General features: G+C 38.0%; 1 long non-coding RNA gene across 1 annotated transcript; it reads left to right on the plus strand.

The window, feature by feature from the left end:
- Positions 1-3291: 3291 nt before the first annotated feature.
- Positions 3292-4735, plus strand: LOC116567170. The gene is made up of 3 exons (XR_004276141.1): positions 3292-3441; positions 3916-4317; positions 4617-4735. It is a non-coding gene; the product is annotated as an uncharacterized LOC116567170 (long non-coding RNA).
- The last annotated feature ends 20384 nt before the right edge of the window (positions 4736-25119 follow it).

Here is a 25119-nt window from a genome sequence, read left to right on the forward strand (position 1 = left end):
GCTTCTGATTTGGTATATATATACAGATATAGTTATAGATATAGATCTTCTTTCTTTCTTTATTCCTTTCTTTCTTCCTTTCTTTCTTTCTTTCTCCTCCCTCCCTCCCTCTCTTTCTTTCTTTCTATTGTGTTATGTTAGTCACCATAGGGTACATCATTAGTTTTTGATGTAGTGTGGAACTTAGTGGAACACCAAGATTCACTGTTTATGTATAACACCCAGCTCTCCATGCAATATGTGCCCTTCTTAATACCCACCACCAGGTTTTACCATCCCCCCACCCCCTTCCCTCTAAAACCCTCAGTTTGTTTCTCAGAGTCCACAGTCATTTTAATTTATCTTCTCATTGCCTAATTCCCTAGTAGCCCCTGGGATGAGTGAGCCTTGCTTTCCTCTGAGTTACTCCCTTATATGGGACCTGGAACCACTTCAGAATGCAGTGGGTAACTTGGATTCCCATATCCAAAGACTGACTTCCTCAAGACCAGTATCTTCCTGCTAAATTGGACATCCAAGTGTCATCTAACTACATTGCCATTCCATATATTTGTCTGTCTTACTGGTACAACTCATTTGTAAAGCTTCAAACCTCAAGCCTAGGTAATTATTAAAACCTATCATACTTTGTATGGCTTATGTACCCCACAGAACGGTTAATAACAGCCAAACCCTTAATAGTGACCATTCTGCCTTCTGGGATATTTTTAATGCCAATCTTTGGCTCTGTTTCCCCTTAGAGTGTTGTTCAGATGTTCACAGCCATGTCTTCTTTTCAATTTTACACTTGACCCACTGTCTTTTCAAATGTGCATAGATTTAAAGAGTTAAAAAACTCTTTCTCATTGCTTATTTTAAGAGAAAATATAAGACTAAGCATGGAAGAAAGATATATTGGAAGTGATATACGGAGGAGAGGGAAGGAGGAAAAGCAAAGAAACCTTATTAACTTGTAGTTTTTAATATCAACAATCCCGATAGCTAATTTCTGACTCAAAACAGTTTTAATTTTTTATTTTTTCAGGTTTTTATTTAAATTCCTCTGAGTTAACATACTGTGTAGTATTAGTTTCAGATATACAACACAGTGATTCCACACTTCCACACAACCCCCAGAGCACTTAATTTCCATCATCTATTGAACCCATCCCCCCATCACCTCCAATCTGGTAACTATCAGTTTGTTCTCTGTAGTTACGAGTCTGTCTCTCAGTTTCTGTCTGGTTTTTTTTTTTTTTTTTTTAAGATTTTATTTATTTATTTGTCAGAGGGAGCGCATGCGCGAGAGTGAACACAGGCAGACAGAGTGGCAGGCAGAGGCAGAGGGAGAAGCAGGCTCCCTGCTGAGCAAGGAGCTTGATGTGGGACTTGATTCCAGGACACTGGGATCAAGACTTGAGCCGAAGGCAGCAGCTCAACCAACTGAGCCACGCAGGTGTCCCCCGGTTTCTGTCTTTTTTTCCCCCTACGTTCATTTGTCAAGACAGTTATTATTTATTTCTTTCATCTATGCTCATCTTGCAGTTTTTCTGGAGGGAAGACCACACTGAAAAAAAAAAAAAGTCTCTGCTTACCTTAGTTAATTCCAAATAGGTGATCTCTTCCTATTGATCGGGGAAAGCAAATATAGAGTGTGTCCAGGGATGAATATGGGATAATGAAATGGCACATCACCAGCTATGGTATAATCCACAGGGACTCAGTCCTGAAGATAGGAACACTTTGTACATTATCCCCACTCATGGTATCTGATGACGAACTGATTTACATTTTTTGTACCCCTCCCCAACTACTTTTTTTTTCATTATTTTGTGAGGGATCTATTCCTGTGCTTTAGGTCAAATTATTTTTTGTATTGAAATGTATTATAAGGGTTATGGGAGAATTTTAGAAAAATCTTCCACACATATCATGAACATATTTGCTCTGCCTATATCATGCTTTTTCCTTACTGTGGAAAGCAGATTAAATTGACGAGCCTGTAACTCTCATTCTCAAACAAAATACCCTGAAGTCTCTGTTTGCCTTCTAAGAAAGTCTATGTAGAAACCATACATGCTCTGTTAAGATAGCTCCATTTATGTGTATATGTAAATAGGCATACTTTGATTTTTTAATGTATACATATATGTGTATGTGTGTATGTGATCTATATAAATATACACATGCTCATATAAATCATATTTCTCTAGAAACATATTCTTATATACTTATATATCCATATTCATATCTAATTCTAAATTTACATCATCTTTGATGCTTTATGGAAGTGCTTTGTGGGTGGAGGAGGCCAAAGAGTCTCTCTGTCTTTGTTAATTATAATTAATTTGAATGAATGAAGGAATGTTGTTAATGTATGTTTTATAAAATATTTGAAAAAGCTTGTCTATCAGGATTCTAATATTAAAAAAAAAAAAGTTTGTGAATGATATATTTATACCCTTAGTGAAATAATAGTTGTGCTTAGAACATCTCCCCTAGCCCAGAGATTCAAGTTTGCCTAGTGGGGCTTAGCTTCAAGTCTAAGAAAAATCTACTGCTGTTCACTTCCAGTGCTCTTTAAACCTCCTAAGATCAAGGATCCTAAGATTCTTTGAAGAGCAACTGACTCTTATTTTCAGACAGAAATCTGGAAGCAGTGTGAGCCTATGAGGCAGTCCTAATGTTGTTAAATTTATAAAGAAATAAACTAGCATATAAAAATAAAAGGTTTGCATTTTTGAATGGATGATATAAGTATCCATATATTTCCTAACAACGGCTATGGGCTTCAGAATACACCAGATGTAACTGTGTGGAAAAAAAAAAAAAATAAAATAAATGTAAAAAGTCTAAGAACATTAGGAAAGCACAGCTAACAAAAATCTTAGATGTAGGAAATTCCTGGGGCTTCTGTGTCAGTTGAAAAAACAAAACAAAACAAAAACCAAGTGGGTAAACATATGGTTGGTGTAGTTGGCTGCTTTTGATTCAATGTTGTCTTAAAAAAAATAAAACCCAAAACTTTAATATATAAACACAATTTCAGTTAGAATACCAGAGTTAAAGTCAAGGGTTTGATTTTGTAGCTGAGACATTATAGGTCACTCCCAGCGACGGGAATTTAATTGGTACTCGCTTGTCGACTTCTTCATCTTTAGTATAAGAATCTGGACTCTGTAAATAACCCCCTTTCCTTGCACCATGTTGCTTGCTTATTCATTTTCCTTGCAGCAGCCCGTCTGTCTCTGGTTCTGTAGATAAGCGGCGCACAGTGCTGCGCTCACGCCTGCATTCCTGACTTGTAGTCGCTGCACCCTCTTCCTTTCAGAGATGAGGACATCCCTGGGCATTCTACAAACATTTCAACTGGAATCAATCCTCAGTTGGCTCTCTATATTCCACTGCAGTAACACACCCTGATTTCAAAGAAATGCTGACATGTGGAAGATTAGCATGAAGGTGAGAGGGAGGAAAGAAATCATGCCAGTAAGCCCGAAACTTATGTATGCGTTGAATATTTCATGGGTAACTGCATATGGGATGGAGTTTTTTTAAGTATGTGTAACATCTGGTTCTTTTTTTCACTGAAATCATGTGCAGTACTTTTTTTCTACTTAAGAGCAGATTTTCTATTGTTTCATAAATAATTTTGCTATTGTACCAAAGGCATTTGTATTAATTCAATATGGTGTAATAAAAGTGTTGTGTGGAATGGATCTGACCATATTGTTTATTGATATCTCCACTGATTGGCTTTACGTTCATCTTCAGCTTACTATCCCATCAAGTTTAGTATTCATATGGAAGCAGAAATAAGCTATCGAAGGAAATCAACCTCTCTTTCTCTCTCCCTTTCTCCTTCCCTTCTTCCGTTTCTTTCTTTCTTTCTTCCTCTCCTTCTTTCCTTCCTTCTCTCTTTTTTTTTTCCCCTAGTGTTTAGAAGGCTGGAAGGAGAGAGGGGAGCACAGAATTTAAAACTGCTTCATTCTGCAAGGAAGAAACATATCTATGGAAGTGTCTCTACGGCTGCTCTCCATTTAACAAAGCAGCAGCACTGCTGTTGAGTGTCGGAGATTTACCAGTGTGTCATAGACCAACAGCTCCATCCTGGGTTGCATTTTGTCACGCCAATGGACCTGAAACACACCTCCAATTTTTTTGAGTATGTGGGAAGAAAAGTGGACTTAAAGCTCAACTTGTCCATTTCATAATACAGAAGGATTTAGAATTTTTTCAATTTTGTGAAAACTATGACTTCTTTTTATAAGCCCAGTCTTAACTTCCATTATGATACAGGATGAAGACTTCACCCCATGCTCAGCCTCCAAGCTGAAGGTATCGCCCTCGCCGCGCAAGGACAACAAGAACCCTGGTTCGGATGCATCTTCTCTCTCTTTATTTCCACAAGTCTACACACTTATATACGCTTACACGACCAATCAGCGAGCAGGGTACAGGAGGGAGCGAATCAGGATGTGCACCTAAACAAACAACTTCTCTAGCAACCAATGCTGTTTACTTCCTCTTTGGGCGTTCCGCTTAGTCTCAGGAGGCAATCCTAACCTGGCAACTAACCAGGCGCCATCTTTTAATGGCGGAGGCCGCCCTGGCCAGGGGCCTGCCTCCGACAGAAGGCACCCAGGAGATGCCATTCTCTCTCTCTCTACCTCTAGGCACCCTGGAATGTATAGGTCTTACCTGCCTACCTTTACGCTAAATTTGTCCTGCCCCACTGTTAACTCAAAATAAACTTGCCTAAAACTGAAATCAATGTGTCTCTTCCCATTAAACTAGAATTTTCTTCAGCATCTATTAGCTCTAACAGTGGACCTATCACTTTGCTGTTTTTGCTGCCATCATACTTTAGCTAAAGCACGCACATTACTCTTCGAAAAATTCAATGGTTTTTTTCAATTTATCTGCCTGTTCCTGTCTTCTATTTGGATCTGAAAACTGGTATATTGATTTGAGAGATTTTAATACATAGCACCTGAATATGTATTTTAATACACATTTTGCCTCCTTAATTGTTTCAGTGATTCTTTGCCTCTTAGGGGATAATGCATACATTTTTAAGCCTGGCATGAACAGTCCTACACAATCCAGGCGTAATTTCCCTAATAGTGCATCCCTTGTCACTATTAAGTGGTTTTGTAGGGGTTTCATGATTATGAAAAACAACTGCCATGTTTGAGCTGAGTGAAAATCTAGTTTTTTCCCCCCAAATTTATGACCCTAAAATTTATAACTTTTGTCTTTAGTTCTCACTTATTCCCACTATTCCTGACAAAAACCTTGCATCTGTTTAATCAATATGCACTTTAGGAGATTAAAAAAAAAATGTGGAGGGGGGAGTAATTACAACATATCCAAGAACGGAATGCCTATTAAAGACCCTTTTAAATTCCACCTCACTCATGCATTCTTTCCAGGCCACCTAATCCCACTCTTTTGACTCTTTTGACTTTATATTGTACTTAATGTCAAAATCTTTTAGTTAGCTTTACAATCTGTTGGGGGTGAATTACTATTTGTTTTTCTATTGATATGGGTTTTTGATTAGATTGCAAAATCCTTTGTGAAAAGAGGATGTTTTGTATCGCTTTGTTTCCCCCCATCTCCTACAATTGCATTGCACTACCATAGTACAGACACCCACTGAAGCCTTCTTTTTTTTAAGATTTTATTTATTTATTTGACAGACAGAGATCAGAGGTAGGCAAAGTGGCAGGCAGAGAGAGAGAGAGAGGAGGAAGCAGGCTCCCTGCTGAGCAGAGAGCCTCATTCGGGGCTCGATCCCAGGACACTGGGCTCATGACCCAAGCCAAAGGCAGAGGCTTTAACACACTGAGCCACCCAGGCGCCCCGCACTGAAGCCTTCTTGATGGGGTTACTGATCCTTTAACTTCATCACTGTGACCCTCTGGTCAATTTTCAGTGCTGGCTACCGATTTGCCCGTTGCACCAAACCTAACCCGACTCTGAAGCCAAAGTCCGTTTTACATTGTCTGAAAGTTCTTACATACTTTTAGCCAGTTTCTTCTTTTCCTATTACCCCAATTGGATGTATAAACAATCTTCTCTTCTTCCTCACCCTGTCCTCCCTCTCCCCTTCTTTAAAAGATTCTGGGGACATAGTAAGCTATTATAGTAAGTATTTATGGCTGACTGGGAACTCTTCTGGTAACATCTGTAGTTTTTCTACTTCACAAATCTGTAGACTTCTATGAAAGTGTGCTCTGACGCAGTGAGTTCAGCGGTGTATCTGGAACTTAACAGGAGTGTCGCTACAACCTCAGAGTGTAGTTTCTAACTCCAGCAGAGGATGTCTGCGTAAAAGCCAAACAGAAGGGCTGTCTGGATAGCTCAAGGAGATTTCGTCAACCCACTGGAAGATGGGGTGACTTCTCTGCCCTACAGTGAGCTACCTTGACGTCCTCTGCTCTTATAGGCACTGCTTCTCTGTATATGAAGTTTAACACACGTTTATCAGGCCAGCCAAAAACCTGCATAGGGAGGAGATAATTCAAAACCCAAAGAACACAGGGCCAGATCAACCGTCTCTGTTATCACAGTCTCAGGCATCCCCAGTGACTAGCCACATTTTTGCATGACTTCATGTGCTGGTTTGTGCCAAAGAAAGACAACAGAAGGGAAAGTCCCGTGTAGACAGCTATGCCAAATGGAAGTGGCGCCACTGCTACCCAGGAGTGGCGGTCCTAGTAAACCAAGGCTGTGAAGACAGCCAACGGGTGGGGCAGCCCAATATAAATATAGATAATATTTGTGGTTTAACTCCCACACAGTTATGCAGAAGACATTATGGATTGGCTTACAATTTGATCTGGTGTTTTTAAAAATACTAAGGCATAAATAAAAACATGACCTAAATGCATAAATAAGGGTCTCTGTCTACCATGTGCTAGAAAAATATGTCAGGGTCTCAGGACTAAAATAAACATGATTTCTACCATGTGCTAAAACTATTAAATTTTTTTTCCAGTTCAAAATTGAGCAAAACATGAGTATTAACTAGGAAAATTAACCTTTTTCTCTCTTCCTATTATAGCTATAGACAAAGACAGGAAAGACGAGCTTTTCTAGGGCTTATACAATGCTTTTAATTGATACTTGAAGCTATTCGAGATAACTCATTATAGAAAACAGACTTCTGTCCTCTGCCCTGTTTGTGGAGGGAATTTGCATAGTGAAGATAATCACCTCAACTTTCCTTTTATTTTTATTCTATAAAATCAGATCACTAGACTTTCTTATTGTTTTGAATAAAAAGAATGTGTAAATGGGGGAAAAAAGAAAAAAATTTTATTTTAACAAACAATATTCAACCAGTTAAATTTGAAGATCTAATTGGCTTTATTAAGTAACTTACTGATAAGGCAGCAGGTAGTGGGAAGCTCCTCCAAAAAGCTATACAAAATGGGAGATTTTTATAGGAAGGAAGATGGGTCAAGAGGTTATTAGCAAAAGAAAAGAAAGAATTGTTACAGTTAAGATCACCTTCCCTGGGGTGGTGGGGTGTCTTACTAGGTGGAGCCCTTCATCTTCCCTGCGGGGGAATAAGAGAGGGCTCAAGTGACAGATTATCTCCTTCTTGCTAAACAGAAAATTCCGGATTGATTGGCTTAAAATTCCACCCCTAGGGAAGTTGAAACTGCAATTAAGTCTTATTTTGCTATCCCAGGGGCAAATGATTCTCTTTCTGCCTGTAACTTTCTTTTTAATGGAACAAATGTTTCCATGGAGAAACAGATTTCAAAATTTTTAAGTTTTATTATTGTTTAAATTATCATGAGGATTTTTTTTTCCAAAAGAGAAACTAAGAGTAAAATGGAATAAATTGAGGGATGAGTCGTAGGTATTACTTAAGTATGGTTTTCTAATAGACTAAAACTAAGGATATCAGTTGGTATTTTTGTTTGTTTTGCTCTGAGGGAGTAAATAAATTCCTTTTCACCAGGGAGAAATTTAAATTGTATATGCAATTTCTCTAAAGCAAAATTACCTTCTTCTACAAAATTTGTCAGTACTTGGACTGTGTGTAGTATGTCCATGATTGTTATTTGCCTAAATTTGTCCTTATATTTAGATCTCTTCTACCTTAAAAAGATACCACTTTTTCTCTGATGTTAACTAGTCTTCACACCTGTATCTTTTCCAGGGCTTGAAACAGCACAGCTTATGTTGGTATTTTCATGTAACTGATTTGTTAATCACCACAAAATTGGTATAGTGAGAAAAGAGCAAGCTTTGCAACTCACACATAAGGGTTCAAATCCAAACCCTATTCTGTAGCTTCAGCTCTATTACATTACGCTTCATTATATTTTATTTAAATATATACGTCATATTGAGACAGAAACTAAAGAGACCTCATGGAATAAACTGCTTTTTTGCTCCTCTTCCTGCTTTTATTTTTACTAGGAACCTGCATCCCCACCCTACACAGGGCTTGTCCTTCAGATAATATATGTCCTTATAAAGTTTAAGGAGCCAACAATTTCTTTGGACTTTTCCGGCACGATAGATAACATCTAAGGAGGGGCTGGATGGGGTCATCAGGAACAATTTCCAAGACTGCTGACTCACCAAGACCCCAGGCTCCACAGCATATGTGACTTAGAATGGACACCTGAACACTCATCTTCATTCCTGGATGCCTGAGAAGACACGTGCCCCAGACCACCATCTTCAGCAAAACCCCCAGCCTCAACAAGGATGAGCCTCATTCTTCTTTCCTTTCCAAAACTCCTAGATACTCCATCTGTTTTATACTCTCTATATATCTACACCCTCTCTGTATCTTCAATAAATTCTGCTCTCAGTTCCTCTCTGCTTGAGTTTGATTTCTATCCCATACGAAGCCAAGGATCCTCTTGGTAGATCCTATGGGACACCCTTCTGGGTCCTTGGACTCAGCCATCCTGCATCAATATTACTTCATTTCTGGGTCACCCAGGTGGCTCAGTTGGTTAAGCATCTGCCTTCAGCACAGGTCACAATCCAAGAACCCTGGGATCAAGTCTGCAGCTGGCTCCTTGCTCAGCAGCCTTTTTATTAATTATTAAATTTTTAAACTTTTTAAATTAACATATAATATATTATTAGCCCCAGGTTTACACTTCACAGCACTCACCATAGCACATACCTTCCCCAATGTCCATAACCCAACCACCCTCTCCCTACCCCTCCAACCCTCAGTTTGTTTTGTGAGTATAATGGCCTTTCTAAATTTAAAAAAAAAAAAAAATGCTTTAATTGTTTATATATGACCCTAGAAAAATAATGACCTAATTTCAGTTTTTACTACAACAGTGAAAACAAAAAAGATATTAGTAGTACCTGGAATATAGCTGATTGAAACTATTCAATAGGAATATGGTCAACCTGGTAGATAATCTTATTAATACAATTCAGAAAGGGAAAGGAAGCTACATGACTAAAGTTTGAAGAGTATAACACCAACAATGAAGCTCTAGTCTAAGAATGCATTCTAGATAGAGTAACCTAGTTTTTATATTATGCAATCTAAATATTAAAGAAAGATCATGCACTTTTTCATCCTTGATTTTTCTACTGGTCTAAGATTCCTTCCTCATTTTTCAAGGAAAAAAAAAAGCAGAGATTAAGATCATGGTTACATAAGCAATGCTTGAGAACTTTGAGAAAAGAAGCACATTTTACACCATTGAGAAGACAATATGAAGCAGTTTAAATGATCTGTATTGACTAAAGAGGCTTGGGTTTGCAATATACTTCACCAAAATAAATTTAGAACCGCAAAATTTAAGCTTCTTAGAACCAAAATTCCATAAGCAAAATATTAGAAATATAGACTTTTCATTCAAGGTGAGAAAGATAATTTTGACTTGCTTTCCCTTTTTTCTTCCTATTTTTCTCTGCTTATAACAGTACCGGTAGTTCTCTACCTTTATGTTTTGAAAATATTATTCCACTGAAGCACACACACAAAAAAGCCACTTGGTAACTATGTTCCTTTGCCATGTATTCAAATAACATGAGGAGAAATATATGAAAATATGGAAAGTGTTTCTAGACTTGCAGAGATAAACGCATTGGAAGAGCATCTACCCAGCAAGAAACCGCCTCTTAAGCTGAACAGATCTTCTAAGAGTACCTGGGGGAATTCATTCTGCTCAGGACTCAGGCATGCTTTCATACCAATTAAGATGATGGACTGTTTATTTAATAAATTTTCTAACTGTAAAAGAAATATATATTATGAAACAACAAATCACTAGGGCATGTTTTTATTATATTATAAAACCCCTTAAAACACTTAGTGACAAAAGGAAATGGCTTTTTGCCATAATTATTTTGAAGTTGTGCTTATTTTCTTTTTCTCGCTGACACACTGGAGTATTTATACTAGACTCGACTTAACCTGAGGGCAATTTATCAGCAGGAAGAGGCTTACGCAACAGTGAATGCAACCTTTAATGGGAAGATATTATCAGCATCATTATTAGCAATATTTACGGTATTACTTCGTGTAATAAATACGTTTATTTCTGAACTGATGTGAGCAAAGAGACTCCCTGCCCTGAGGATCTAGAGGTAGGTTGCTGCTATTCGTTAGAGATCACATTTGTCTGTGGTTGGGCCGCGTCATGCAAATGCTACCTTCTGTATCTGTATCTCTGGTGTAAGTATTTGGTAGCCATTTACTTGACTGAGCTGAACAAAATACCTTGAATGGAACGCGCTATTTCTGAATTAGCCAAACTCATTAAGAATGAGGGCTAATTCTGATTGCTCCTGAACTGCTTCGCTTCAGAGTTCACCATCTGAAGGCGGACCACATGGCTTGCCGTCCAATCCAGGACAATATTGAGAGTGCATAGAGACTTCGTTAATAATTCACCTGAGAGAACTAAAAACCAGACCGCCGCATGCAAACTAGACACCATTGAGGTTACTTCTGTTATGTGGGAAGCAACTTCATTTATACCTGCTTAACCTCCTCCTCTACCAGTTGATCATATGAATACAAATTGGGAACTTTCAGCTGTATTGTTTACTGTTTGTGCAACATAAAGATCTCAAGTTCTCTAAGCCTCTCTTTCCCCATTAAAAAAAAGAAAATTATTTGACAGAGAGAATCACAGTGCGAGAGGGAACACGGGTAGGGGGAGTGGGAGAGGGCAGACCAGCGGGGAAGAGCAGGAAGCCTGATGTAGGGCTCGATTCCCGCACCCTGGGATCATGACCTGAGCCAAAGGCAGATGCTTAACAACTGAACCACCCAGGCGCCCTCTTTTTCCCCATCTTTAAAATAAGCCTAGTAATACGGTGGTTGTTGTATAGAACGGTCTTGACCTGGAAACAGCGTGTACTCTGCTGACAACAGGGATTCTTTTCCTTGAGCGCCTTCAAACTGGAGCTATTGGCGATCTCACTGAGAAAACTAGTTTGTGAAGGTTGCAGTCCTGGCCCTTGTTCGAAAGGTAGGAGCTAAAATCTGGATTGTATTACCATAGGAAATTTTATGTTTGTGTAACATTGAAATAGGAGAGAAATTACAAAGAAGTAAACTCTATCAATGCAAATAAAGCACTGCGGAATTCCCACGGCTTTTCCCCACATGCTTACTGTACGTGTGTTTCCAACATCTGTAGGAAGATGGCCCTCGAAAACGCAGCAAGATAACGGAAGCAAAGGACATATGACTGACTCCTCACCATCAGGACCAGCACTTTGCAGCCCACTGCCAGGGGCTCAGCTTAACGGCACCACCGCAGCCTGCCCTGCTCTTCGTTCCTCATACTCAGAGCTTTGAAAATTCTTTACACGTCGGCAGTTTTGAGTATCTCCTTCTATTTAACGTATGGTTTCCTTGTAGCTCCAGCCTCCAAACTCGCAACTCTAAGGCCATGTACCTTAATGTCCCTTCCCTCCAAAGTAGCTTCAGATTCTTTCTCATTTCCAGCCTTTACGGCTACTTCTCCTACAGCAACAGAAAAATGCATCAGAAGCCATAGCTTGCTTCATGGTTAAGGGCACGACCTCTGGAATCAGATAGACCTGATTGTATCTGAATCTAACATAGTCTATACGGTGATGTGGAAATTTATTTAACTGAAGTCTTAGTTTCTATCTATAAAATGGAGCTGGGTGAAATGCTTCATGATTACATAGAAAATGCATGACTTAACAAAATATGTGTATAGTAATGGGCTCAGAAATATTAGCCATTTTTCTTGTTAACTGCTTTATGCTTCATCCTACAAGTTTCTTTCTCTGCTTAACAAAATGATGCCTACTGTATTTCACATGACCAAAGATTCCATCCATTTTAAGGTGTATCATTACGGTATGTAGCACTAAAGTGAAAAGCACTACTGCTAGCTAATATATGAGACATTATGGATTATAGAACATAACCTAATTTAAAAGATGTTAAAAATATGAATTAAAGAATAAATGAAACAAGATGGGATTGGGAGGGAGACAAACCATAAGTGACTCTTAATCTCACAAAACAAACTAAGGGTTGCTGGGGGGAGGGGGCTTGGGAGAGGGGGGTGGGGTTATGGACACTGGGGAGGGTATGTGCTATGGTGAGTGCTGTGAAATGTGTAAACCTGGCGATTCACAGACCTGTACCCCTGGGGATAAAAATATATTATATGTTTTAAAAAATAAAAAATTTTTAAGAAATGCACATTTTAGAGTCAATAAATCTAAGGCAGACATGGCAATCTATTTTGATACATTAATGGGAATAAAGTAAAATCTCCTTTCTTAAACTCTGACAGGCTAAATCCTTTTAAAATGCAGATTATGATTAGGAAAAATGAATTTCTTAATTAGATTCTAATTTGAGATTGAGTCTTAGATTCTGCATTTTAAAAAAAACTAAAACAAAGTTATTATTTTTTTGAGATTCTGCATTTTTAACAAGCAACCAGGTGACGCTGATGCAACTGGTTTGGGGTCCATGCTTTGAATAACAAAGAACTAGAATTCTGGCATCTTAGCTTAAAGGTTATTTTTTTTTTAAAGATTTTATTTATTTATTTGACAGGCAGAGAGAGAGGAAGGGAAGCAAGCTCCCTGCTGAGCAGAGAGGCAGATGCGGGGCTCAATCCCAGAACCCTGGGATCATGACCTGAGCCGAAGGCAGAGGCTTTAACCCACTGAGCCACCCAGGCGCCCCGTCATTTTCTGAAGACAATGCTTTCAATTAGAATAATTAAAAAAAGTATTTCCAAGCTATTTGTGCCCCATACCAGAAATAACAGCTAGATCACAGCTTCTCTCCTGTCCTTCCTCCTTTTCCACTGTTCATCTCTCTTCCTGTGTCTCTCAGTCTCTGTCTCTGTCTCTCTCTCTCACCCTCTCTCACACACACACACACACATTCACATGTGTGAAAAAACAGTGAACCACTGTTACTTTAGTTAAGAGTTAAACTGTTTTAACAGATCTCTTGATTTGTATCAGGATGCAAATATTTTTCCTTTCTTAAGGATAAAATACTGGGAAGGAACAATGCACAGAGCAGAAAGAAGTTTATTTGAACAGTAACCTTTTGTTTGGTATTCTAACAGAATACTAGGTTTATCCAGAACTAGTACAGCCAGGGTTAGCAAGAGTCCTTAGCATTTGGGGGGGAAGATTTTGCTGATGATGTTTTATTTGACCAACAGATGGCAGTAGTGGTCTCTCTTTCCCTGTTGCTATAATCAGAAAATTGAAAGTTAACTTGCTCATAAGATCCTTCTAAGAGCACTCATCAACTTTTTCTAGGTTCCTTGAGTTCTTGGCTGATTTCAAAATGTTATCTCACTCTTTGAGCACTGGACCACTTAATCACTCTTATAAAATGTAACCCTATTTTCAGGAGACATGCTACCTACCAAATCCATATTTGCCTAATTCAAATGGAAAACCAGGAGACCGTGACTGTCTCATTTCCAATATGCATAATTTTTTATTTTACGCATCTGGATATTTTGGCTACACTAAAAATGCATTTCTTTAAATTAAAAAAGAGAACTCAGATTTTTGAAAATTACTTATGTTTGCAAATGAGCCAGAGTAAATCATTTCACCCACTCCATCAAGATCCAATTTTTAAAGCTATGCAGTTGTACATGTCAAGGATATCCAACGTGTTTCTATCTATAGTGTCTCAGAATATTTGTTTTGTTAGTAAGTTTTGACATGATGTGTATCTGCTGAAGCCTGCTTAATACTCCTTTTTAACAAACCTATGTACTGTTTAGCAGAACTATATTTTAGTATCTTTCTATGGAATTTCAGTAAAAGAGATGCAGAAAAAAATCCCTTGATCCTTAGTGTTCTGTAAAGAGGGTACATGTGAAAAAATTATAATTTGCTTAGCAGTCTTTTTTTTTTTAAATTTTATTTTTAAGTAATCTCTACTAGACCCAATGTGGGGCTCAAACTCATGACCCCAAGATCAAAAGTCACACATTCTCCCACTGAGCCAGTAAGGTGTCCCAATCATTCTAAAATTAGAAACACTAAGCTATGTATTACTGTTTTCTATTAATAGCTACCATTTAACTACCACATGTCCAAGTGTCATAACTTAGAGGTTAAACTTAAATTTAAACTCAGAATATCATTAACACACTTAGGTGAATTTTTATTCTCTCCTATAAGTAATCAAATGAATCTTTATAATTCCCCTTTATACCTTAGCTCCTTGATACCTGATCTAATTCCTTGTCAGAACTCAGAATGTTTCTCTTTCCTACATTTGCCATGGGTTCATTTCAGTCATCTGTTTTCAGGTCACTTTTGCTTTTAGACTTAATTCAGAAAGGCAGATAACAACACAATATTCATACCCGGCAAATGTTTAAAAATAGGTTAATGGAAAAACTAAGTACTCTTCCTTAAGATGTGGCCTGGATAGAATCTTGAAGGGGAGAGTCATTTCTCAGTTAGAAAGCTGGTGGCTCTGAGAACAGTTTAGAGCTGGATCTATCTGAAGACTCAATTGCCAGTTGATGGGGATAGAAAGGTCATTAATTAGAAGCTGTCACTAGAGGTCTCTGTACTCACTCACTGGGCACCTTCTGGCAACACAACTTAACACTGGAACATCTCTTCAAGAATGGATCCTTGGCATATGTGACTTGAATCTAGGAGACTCTAAACTTGTCCTTTCCCTTGTAAGTTTCCTCAAATATGCATTCACACAAAAATCTCATTCTCTTATTTTCTTCTGCAACAAGGTTAGGTGGCCGATTAAGGGGAGTTCATTTGTTTATTAAATTCAAGTAGTCAACAATCCAAAGCTCTATATTTAAGAACACAGTTGACTTTTAGCCAAGATGAGGACCAAGAAAACATGGGAAATCTTCTATTTCTACTTACACATAAAATTGTTAGCTACTAAAAACATTTTTAAAGTATATAGCAAAGAAAAAAGGGGGAGAGTATTTTCACATCAAATTTAATTGCTTTTAAATCAAGAAAAAAGAGATACCAACAGTAAATTGTAATTTATGAAATAACTGCTAAATAAATTTAGATGAGGAACGTCCTCCAAAAACTGTACCTATATTAAATTCCTTTTACGAAGACATCATTTATTATGTATTATCATGTGGTTGTAATCATGTCAAGAAATAAAATATAACTTGCAGTCAATATAAAGTAATGTAAGGGAAAAATAAGTTTCTTCAGCAAAAAATAGCTTTCTACTATTCTCTAACTATTCCTAAGATCTCATCATTCAATTTCTTACTTTTGACTATAGCACTGAGTCCCCTCCAAGAAAATAATGTTTTCAGAAATGTTACTTGTCCCTTGTGTAGCTATCACCTGTGAAGGGTATTAGTATAAACCAGCAACTAATAAGTATTCTCAGAAGAATACTTCTGTATAATAAAAGGAGTAGAATCTTAGAGAAATTATTCATAAGGCAGGTAAGTTTGATTCAGAGAATAACCAAAAAACTAAAGCAGAAGAGGAGTGAACCAATGTGAAGACTTCAGATCTTTGATTCCCAAAATATTTTCCTTGACTCAAAAAGTTTAAATCTTTTGTTTGGTTCATATAGGCCAATAAAGGGAAATTCCATAGAATTTAATTTGTTTGTACTACTAAGGGAACATAGTTACTCTTAAGGACAAATAACAGGAAAAAAAGGACAAATACAGGAGACATTCAACTGAACAGGATAATTGCTGATCTTCAAAGTTTGATTACCAAACTATTTTGCAAAATTTCTATTACAGATACTCACAGATTTTTGGAATTATTGATTTTCTGGAAGTATATTTTGTCTCATGAATTATCTTGATCTTTAGCTGGCTAAAGTCCTTAATTTCTTATAGTATATGCATGTGTGTTTTGTTATAGATTACTGTAGATTGTTTTAATTTTAACATTAGAGGGTAAGAGCTGAATAGTAATTAAAATTTAGGACATATCCATTATAGATAAAATATGAAACATTCATATATCTACTGTTAGGCAACCATATACATCATGTCTTCTCCCCCTATCTCTATGAATTTGAGTCACTTAAAATATACTATAAAGATAGCTATAAAGAAATTCTTGAGTTTTTTTTAAAAAACATATAAGGATATATCTCAAAAAATAAAATCACGTGTGCAAACCCAAATTCTTTAAAATTGAGTAATTATTAAGTAAATAAACACACACACACACACAAACAAACCTCACTGAAATAAGTTGTTAGGAACAAGCTTATTGCAACTTCTTTATTTTTTATTTTACTGGAAAATGAGAGCATGTAGGGTAGGCAGATCTCAGGGTCCTTTACTCTTCTTTGTTGAGTGCTGGTCAACCCTTTTGAGACCTCTGTGGCCCCAGGAAGCCAGGATGCAGAACAAAAGTATAAAGAGTCAGAGAAATGGAAAAAGCCACATGGAATAGTGAGTAGGCTGAGGTGAAATTAAATCTTTCCCTGTCATTTTCTAGTTTTTTTTTTCCCCCGCATTTTGGGATAGGGAAAGTGGTAGAAAGGAGACAAGAAAAATTATAACTCCTTCATCACTGACAGCTAATAGGTGCTTTTATTCTAATTGCCCATAAGCTCATTTAATCTGGAAATATTAAAAGGATTTTCATTTGTTAGGAGAATTCTAAAACTAAATGATTTCAGAAGAGCAGATGGACTTGTATAACAGTTCATGTTATTCGGAAAGGGAGGACCAGAGGGAGGGAAGGGGAGGGGAGGGGGGAGGGGAGGGGGGAGGGAGGAGGGGGAGGGGCAGCAGGAGACGGTCCGGATCCTCGGTGAGTGTGGCGGCTTTCCCTGGAGTTTGTCTTCTCTCAGGCACAACTCTCTAGGACCAGCAGTGTGATTTCACACTCTTTTAAACACACTATTGAAAAGATCCTCTCTGCATCACAAAACAGGTAAAAGCCAACTTAAAGAGCAGTTGAGAGAGTGGTTGAATGATTTATCTCCAAATGTGCTGTGTGAAATTGTGTTGAGATAGGGACTTTTGTTGTGAGAGCATCTTATCAAAGGGCGGCCGGATCAGAAAGTAATTGATTTTTTCTTCTTCAGGGAAAGAAGCTGCCCGCAGCAGGAGCCCAGATTCTTCACCTTTGAGTAGATCACTGTGGCCCTTATTATTTATGCCCATCTAGATCCGGCAAACTTGCCCTAGAGTGAATGTGTAGAAGTGTCTTTTGTTTGCTTTAGCAAAACTGCCTGAAATTGTGGGAATCAGAGCTGAGGGGCTGAGGGCATTCAGTTGATATGAGGAACATGGAGATGGGTCCTCCCTGCCCCTCCCCCATCAACACTGGAAGAAAACTGAGGCAGATGGGACTTGAGGTCTAGTCCTCCCACCATATCAGAAAAGCAAGAAGCATGGGGGAAATTCTGGGTCCACGTGAAGCCTTTCTGAGATCAGCTCACATCCCTGAAACAGCAGGGGCTGGGACCAAAAGTGTTCGTTTTCAGAAAGTTACAGAAAGGTAATTCATGACTGTGAGTCTGGAGCCCACTTGACCTAACATAACTTGCACACATGAACTTCTTTAACAACCGCTGCAGCCTGACACGGGCCTGCCCCTGCCTCTGATGTAGCCTCCTCCACACAAGTTTAGGCAGTGGAATAAAAAGGCTTGGAGGACCCCGGCCCCTCGGTGACAGAGGTGTCCCCACAGACTGTAGACTCAGAGAGCCCATGAGTCCACCTTAGATTGTGTGTCTTAAGGGCCAACACGTTGCCCTGGCCTCTCTGTACCCAGGGGACAGGTTACAAAGGAGAGTGGGACGCTTTCCATAGCAGACAGAGAATGTCTATGTATGTTAACCTAACTAGAAAAAGCTGAATTGTACTTGGGAGCAATAAGAAATGGAACTGAAAGCCCCTGGGACTGGGACGTTTCTGCTTCCAGCTCCGTCTGGAAGTGACGTTGGTCTCACTCTGCCACCTGCGTGAGGCAGTTCCAAGCTTTGTCACACAGGGAGACCGAGCATCATTCTCCCATCTTTAAGACCTAAAAAACAAATTCACAACTCTTCAGGAAGAGCTCTGACTGACCTTGCTTGACTCATCCTTGGATCAGGATTTATCACCCAGGAACACTGACATTCTGGGCCAGCTAACTGTCTCGTGGATGGTTGTCCCATATATTCTAGGATGTTTAGGAGGACTCCTGGGCTCCACCCACTACATATCAATAGCACCCCTAACCCTTATCCCCCACCAAGTTGTGTAAACAAAAATGTCTCTAAAATCACCAAATGGCTTCTCGTGGATAAATCAGTGTCCAATCAGTGTCCCCTGATTGAGAACATTGCTTTAATTAATGTGGCCAGAAATTTAAGGAACAAGACAGAGGATCACAGGGGAAGAGAAGAAAAAATGAAACAAGACAAAACCAGAGAGGGAAACAAATCCTAAGAGACTCTTAATCTTAGGAAACAAACTGACGTTTGCTGGAGGGGGTGGGGCTAGGGGCGCTGGGGTAACTGGGTGATGGACATTAAGGAGGGCTTATGAAGTAATGAGTACTGGGCATTCTATAAGACTGCTGAATCACAGGTCTGTACCCCTGAACCAGAGAATACACCATATGTTCATTAACTGGATTAAAATTAAAATTAAAATTAAAATTAAATTCTCAAGAAATAAACAAAAAAATCCAAACAAAAAGAAATACAAGATCACATTATTATCAGAGCAGAGTGTTGACGTAGGGGAGAGGGAAGATCAAATCCTTGATCTATTGTGAAGTAGGCAGCCACTCCAACTTCAGTCTTCTGCATACCTCAAGCTTCCAGCCCCACTTTCGTCACAGCGGCTTCCTCTGAGCTCCCACACTAATATATTCCCTAGTCTTTGTTGTCATATGGTTATTGCATCACCATGGAAGGCTCTAAAAAATTTAGATGGAGTGAGGCGTAAGAACTAGGACTAGGCAAGAGTTCTCATAATATTTACCCATATTGAAACACGATAACATGCCAATATGAGCAATTTATCTCAAATGTAATATAAGAAAAATCATTAGCCATAATTGGATTTCTGTTTTAATGTTTTCCTTTGATAAAGGGAAGAACAAATGATTCATTCTGGCTCACTGACTTTATAAAATCAAAGGGAATAAAACCTAACCCACCCAAGAAGGCCTCAAAAAATGATCAGAGCATGTGTTTTGTCCTTGAAATTTCTGCTATTCTTTTTTGATTTATAAGCAGTCCGAAGAAGAATCCTATAAATTAAAACATATACTCCTGCATCTTAATTTATTCATACACACCCCAGAGGTAGATTTACAGTCAGTCAAGACCTACTCCATCATAATTAAATTGTACTTGTCAGCTTTTTATTGCTATTCTTGGAGATAAATCCTTATCTTAGAGTTTCCCACAATGATTGTCATCATGGCCTCTTGTTTTTTTCATGGAGAGGGGATTCTGACAGAATCATAACTCCTGGAGATTTTGTATGACTTTACCTTCAGCTTCATCTCTTCATCACAAGACACCATTATTTCATTATCTAAAAATACTCTGATTTTATTTCTTCAAAATTTTCCAGAGGTTTTTTTTTTTTCTCATTCTTTTTCTCTCCCTCCCTCCCATTCATACTTGTGTCCTCCCTTCCAAGAAATAAAAATAGATGTTATTTAAAACCTTAATTTTTCTTGACCTTGTTTATAATCCTACAACTTCCTATTCTATGTTGTTTGATGGAAGTTTGCCCCATCTTGCTTATTTGAAAGTAATAAATATTCTTGCTGTAAATGTGATGGTATCTGATGAGAAAAAGCATCCTAATATGCCCTCCACGAGAGTAAAATTACATATGCAGTCCTTTCTTTCTCTTCTTTTCAAATTTAATTTAGATATAATTTCCCAGAGACTCTCATGCAAGAATCATCAAATAAGCCTAATTCCAAATAACCTCATATTCATAGATCCCATGAAGTAGGACTTCAACATATCTTTTGCAGGGGGTAGGGGGAGGTTAGGGAGGACCATTTAACCCATGACAAATGCTATCTCATGCTGACAAATTAGTACAGTCTTTCTATAAATCACCTTAACAATATTCTTTCTGCTACTAATTTCTTGTGGGAATCCACCTTGAGGAAAATAGAAATGTAAATTGCAGCTATATACAAAAATGTTATTTGCAACATTATTAAAGGGATTGTTTAGAGGAATCTAAAAGTAAAAAATGAGGAACGATTCAGTACTTTTGGTACTTCCCTAGGATGGAATAATATGAAGCCACTAAAAATGATATTTACAGTTTTTAAATGTTCAGCATCATAGAGAAGCCAGGAAATACTAACAAAGAGCAATTAGGTTTCATTTTATACTTGAAATTAGCCCCGAATCAAAGAAAACAAATACATGGTGTCAAAATCAAAGCACTTTCGGTGAATAAAGGAGGAAATGAGCATTCTTCTACACTGACAAGGAGAATGTCAAGACTGAAGAGCTTCATGGAAAGACCTTTGGAGATACATGTTGAGCTTTAGAAACATTCTTGTCTTTGGTTTACCAGTTCCATTTCTAGAATTTACTTTATAGAAATCATCTTAGGTACACACAAAAAGTTATTCATGAAACTATTTACTGGAGCTAATTATAGTGAAAAATTATGAGCAATCTAAATACTTAATAGCAGGAAACAGGATAAATAAGTAATAAGATATCCAGATAACAAATACTATGTATTTAATAACAGGGGAAGATGTGAGACATACTGTTTAGAGAGAGAAAAAAACAGATTACAAAATAACATTTGGAATACCATCTCACTTGTATAAATGAAAAGCCCACCTATGAGGGTAGAAAAGACTATAAGCTTATCAAGCAAGTATTAAGAGATTGTGGGGTCTGCACAGTGCCCTTGTGGATTAAATCAATAAAACGGCTTTCAAAAATATATAATTTGTTTTCTTGAAATAGTTCGCTGACTCCAAAAGGATCTTGTCACTATCTTAATGTTGGATATATTTGTAGTATTGGAATAAATACTTGAATTATGTTGATAGTAAGAAGTGAGGAGGACCTAGAAGGAAACTTTACTTTCTTCTGTTCTCTAAAAGACACATGAAATTCAGTCAGGAAATGGAAAACCGGATTTTTATAAGTTTAGTTTTCACACATAAAAATATAGAATTATACAATTCTGTCTGGCATAAAAAAAGATTGCTCAGTTGCTAAATACCTGAAAGCTAGAAAAGGACATTTTAGAAAAAAATCAGTCTTTAGTACTGTTAAAAAAAATAAAATTGTGTTTATAATATGTTACTTTAAAAATTGCAAAGTGTTTTGGGCTTGGAGATTACTTGAGTAAAAAGTTGGTTACATGTGAAAAACGTTAGGATATTTTTCTTAGAAATAACCACAAGTTGGGTACTGTGCAATATCATCACAATGTTGGAACTTCTTTTCCTGTTCTGTTGAATTTGTGACTCAATTATTATAATTCCCAATACGCTATACTTTATTTTTATTCTACAGTCTTTTCTGTGTGGTCACGGTTTTAGCATTGCTCTCTCATTCCAAGACACGTGAGTGCCAAACGAACTTCAAGAATTCCTAAGAAGACCATGTTTCACTCTTATTCCCCATTCCTTGCTTTTAACTAATGAGGCCCTTTGTATAAAATCAGGAAGTGGGCTAACTATATTTTAGAACAAGCCAGAGAGGTTTCAGCAGATACATAACAATAGATTTTTAAGCTCACATAGGTTTATCCTATTTCTTCCAACAATTTGTTTGGTGGGCACTTGTGGGACATTTAATGTAGATTGTTCTTTTCTATTTCTCCTTTCATAAAATAAGAGCAAAAGCTGAGCCCTTCTTATCAAGGTTGTTAACACTGATTCCAGGTTTAAATTGTCCAATGGGATTCTTTTGCTCACAAAAGGCTTATCACATTTCTTCCAACAATTTGTTTTATGGCCATTGGTTCCTGGCCAAGTGGGCCTTTTCATGGGCTGCCTCATGACACGGCAGCTTCCAGGGTAAAGCAATCCAAAAGCGAGAGTGGGAGAGAAACATTGCCAGAGTAGAAGCCACAGTCTTTCCATAACTTCATCTCAGAAATGACATCCCATCACTTCTGCCATTTCTTATTCATTAGAAGTAAATCAGTTAGTCTAACCAACACTCAATAAGAAGGAATTACACAGAAGTGTGAATTCTAGGAAGAAAGAATCATTTAGGCCTACGTAAAGCATGGTCCAAAATGTGAGAACACTGTTGGGTGCTGTGCAAAAAAAAAAACACAATAGTCCAGGTAAATCTCTAAGGAGATATTCATGTGGAAGCAGATGTCAGGACATGGAGAGGGGCATGGACAGAATAAGGGGTAACTGGTCACAGAGCTGGCATGGTAAAGGAGGCCACCTGTGTCCAGGTGACTAGAAGAATGCTGAAGGAAATACAAACCCAAGCTCAGGCCTGGAACCTGACATAGAGAGGAGCTGTGACCCCGAAGCCAGGTTGGGGGTCATATGGATCTGCAAGCGTAGCTTGCGTTAAATTCTGGTGCTTCGGTTCAGGAAATGGATAGAAAGGGAGGCATGAGTCCGGGAAGTTTTGTTGGCTTAGCTTTGAGAACTAGGAAAATGGCAGGGCTGAAATGAACCACTGTTTAGTGGTTCTCCAACTCTGCTTGGTATCACAATCACTGGTAACTTGACAAGAATACAATGATCCCGGCCCTGTGTTACTTCAATAAGCCCAGCCTCTGTGTTCCTCTTTAATAGTCTAGCTAATTCTGATACACGCCAAAGTTTGAGAGCCTCTGCCTCGGAAGGACTACTTGCATACCCCAAGGAGTGTGCCATTTACTTATTCATGATAATTAATTCACTAAATTAACAGACTAGCATTACACTCTGACACAGTTCATGGTGAAAATATCAATGTGAATCCTTGTGGGCAGAAATGGAGAAGAAGACGGTTATAAATAAAAGCATTCCAAGGAAAAGGCCTGTGCTTTTATGCTGAAAGAACAAATCGTGGCTGGCACTGATTAATAGATTCTGCTCTCTCAGGCTGACAAAATGCAAAAGAATTTTCTATGCCAGAAATAACAAAATGGACACCAAAGCCAGCATCTGGAAGTTATTCTTAAAGAAATATGGCATTAGCTAAAATTGGACGGGTGGGTCAGTTTCTATTTACCCATTTTACCGGTCCATGCTGACTAAAGGTTCATGCAACTTACACTAAAATCTTCATCCTGTTTTTCTTTCTCTTCCTTATACTTGTCACATGTTTATTTCCAAATATGTCTGAGAAACAGATCGGTGGCAGTCTACAAAGACTTAGATAGCTGTGGACCCCAATTATTCTTTTGACAAGTAGTCTTAATTGAGAGGGATCTTAGTATGGAATAAATCTTCGAACCCAGGGAGATCTGGTTTTAAGTCCAGACGATGCCATTGACCGACTACGAAAACTTAAGCAAATGACTTATCTTCGTTGAAGATCTTTGTGTGTTTATATGCAGTTCACATAATAACTTTGAAAGATATTGTTAGAAGGGATTAGGCAAGATGCTGAGCCTGTAGTAGGTGCCCAGTAAACTGAGCTATTATTACTATTAATGACTGATACTCCATAACTCTGTAAACACTGAAAGCATTAGAACCACAGTTTGCTCAGGATCACATGCAGTGGGTGCCCATTGGGCTGTATTCCTGATTTCCTCTCTTTAAGTAAAAACCATAGTGTAGTAATTCAGAGCAGAGACCCTGGATTCAGCCTACCAAGCTCACATCTAGCTTTGATGTTCACTAGCTATATATGCTTGGATGATTTACTAGACAATTCACTTAACCTCTCTCTGCCTTGCTCTCTTCCTCTGTAAAATGCGGATAATAGGGAGGCAGGAGCCTCAGAGGAATTTGTAAGGATTAAATCAGTGTTTGTAAGGCACTTCCAAGACAAAGCACCATGTGTGTTAATAATCGTTAATCATAATTCTTTTTAAAAAGTCCATTCTCTTAGGAAAAAGAACGGTTCTTTTTATCTTATCAGACCAATTGTGGATGTTGTTCATCAAAGAAAATAATGGCTTGAAGTGTCTTTTTGTGCAGGTTTCCTCTTTTTGATGGGTTGATGATAACATACTGCTCTAGATTTGTTTTCAGGTCTTCCTTGATTATAGGATGCAGCTCTTAGGAGAATGTGCACTGCTCATTGCACGACAGTTACTTTGGGAATTGCAATTAATCGTCTGAGTCAAGAGAGCTCCATTCATAGAATGACTTCGCTGTCAGTAAACTGATTAGTATACCCATGTGATCTGAACACATGAAGGCACTATCCAAAACACCTGACTGGCTCTCAGGAAGTAGCATTCCCTATGTGAACTTTGCTCTGAATTGAAATAATAGGAAAGAGTGATCCAGTTTTATTTTTCTCTCTATGACAGCATAGAGTGGTGGAGTGTTTTGTGCAGTGATTCATCAACATGTATGATTAATGGTAATAGTAAAAATAGAGCAATATTTTCCTATACGTAGGAGAGAATTTCTTATTAACTCACTTTTTCCCTCCATGTTGTTTAATAGAAGTATTTACTTCAAAGATTGCCTTCTTCTTAAAATGAAAACTGTTATACCAGTATTGATGGGGGGAGAAGC

This window comes from Mustela erminea, chromosome 1 (assembly GCF_009829155.1).
Source record: "Mustela erminea isolate mMusErm1 chromosome 1, mMusErm1.Pri, whole genome shotgun sequence".
NCBI lineage: Eukaryota > Metazoa > Chordata > Mammalia > Carnivora > Mustelidae > Mustela > Mustela erminea.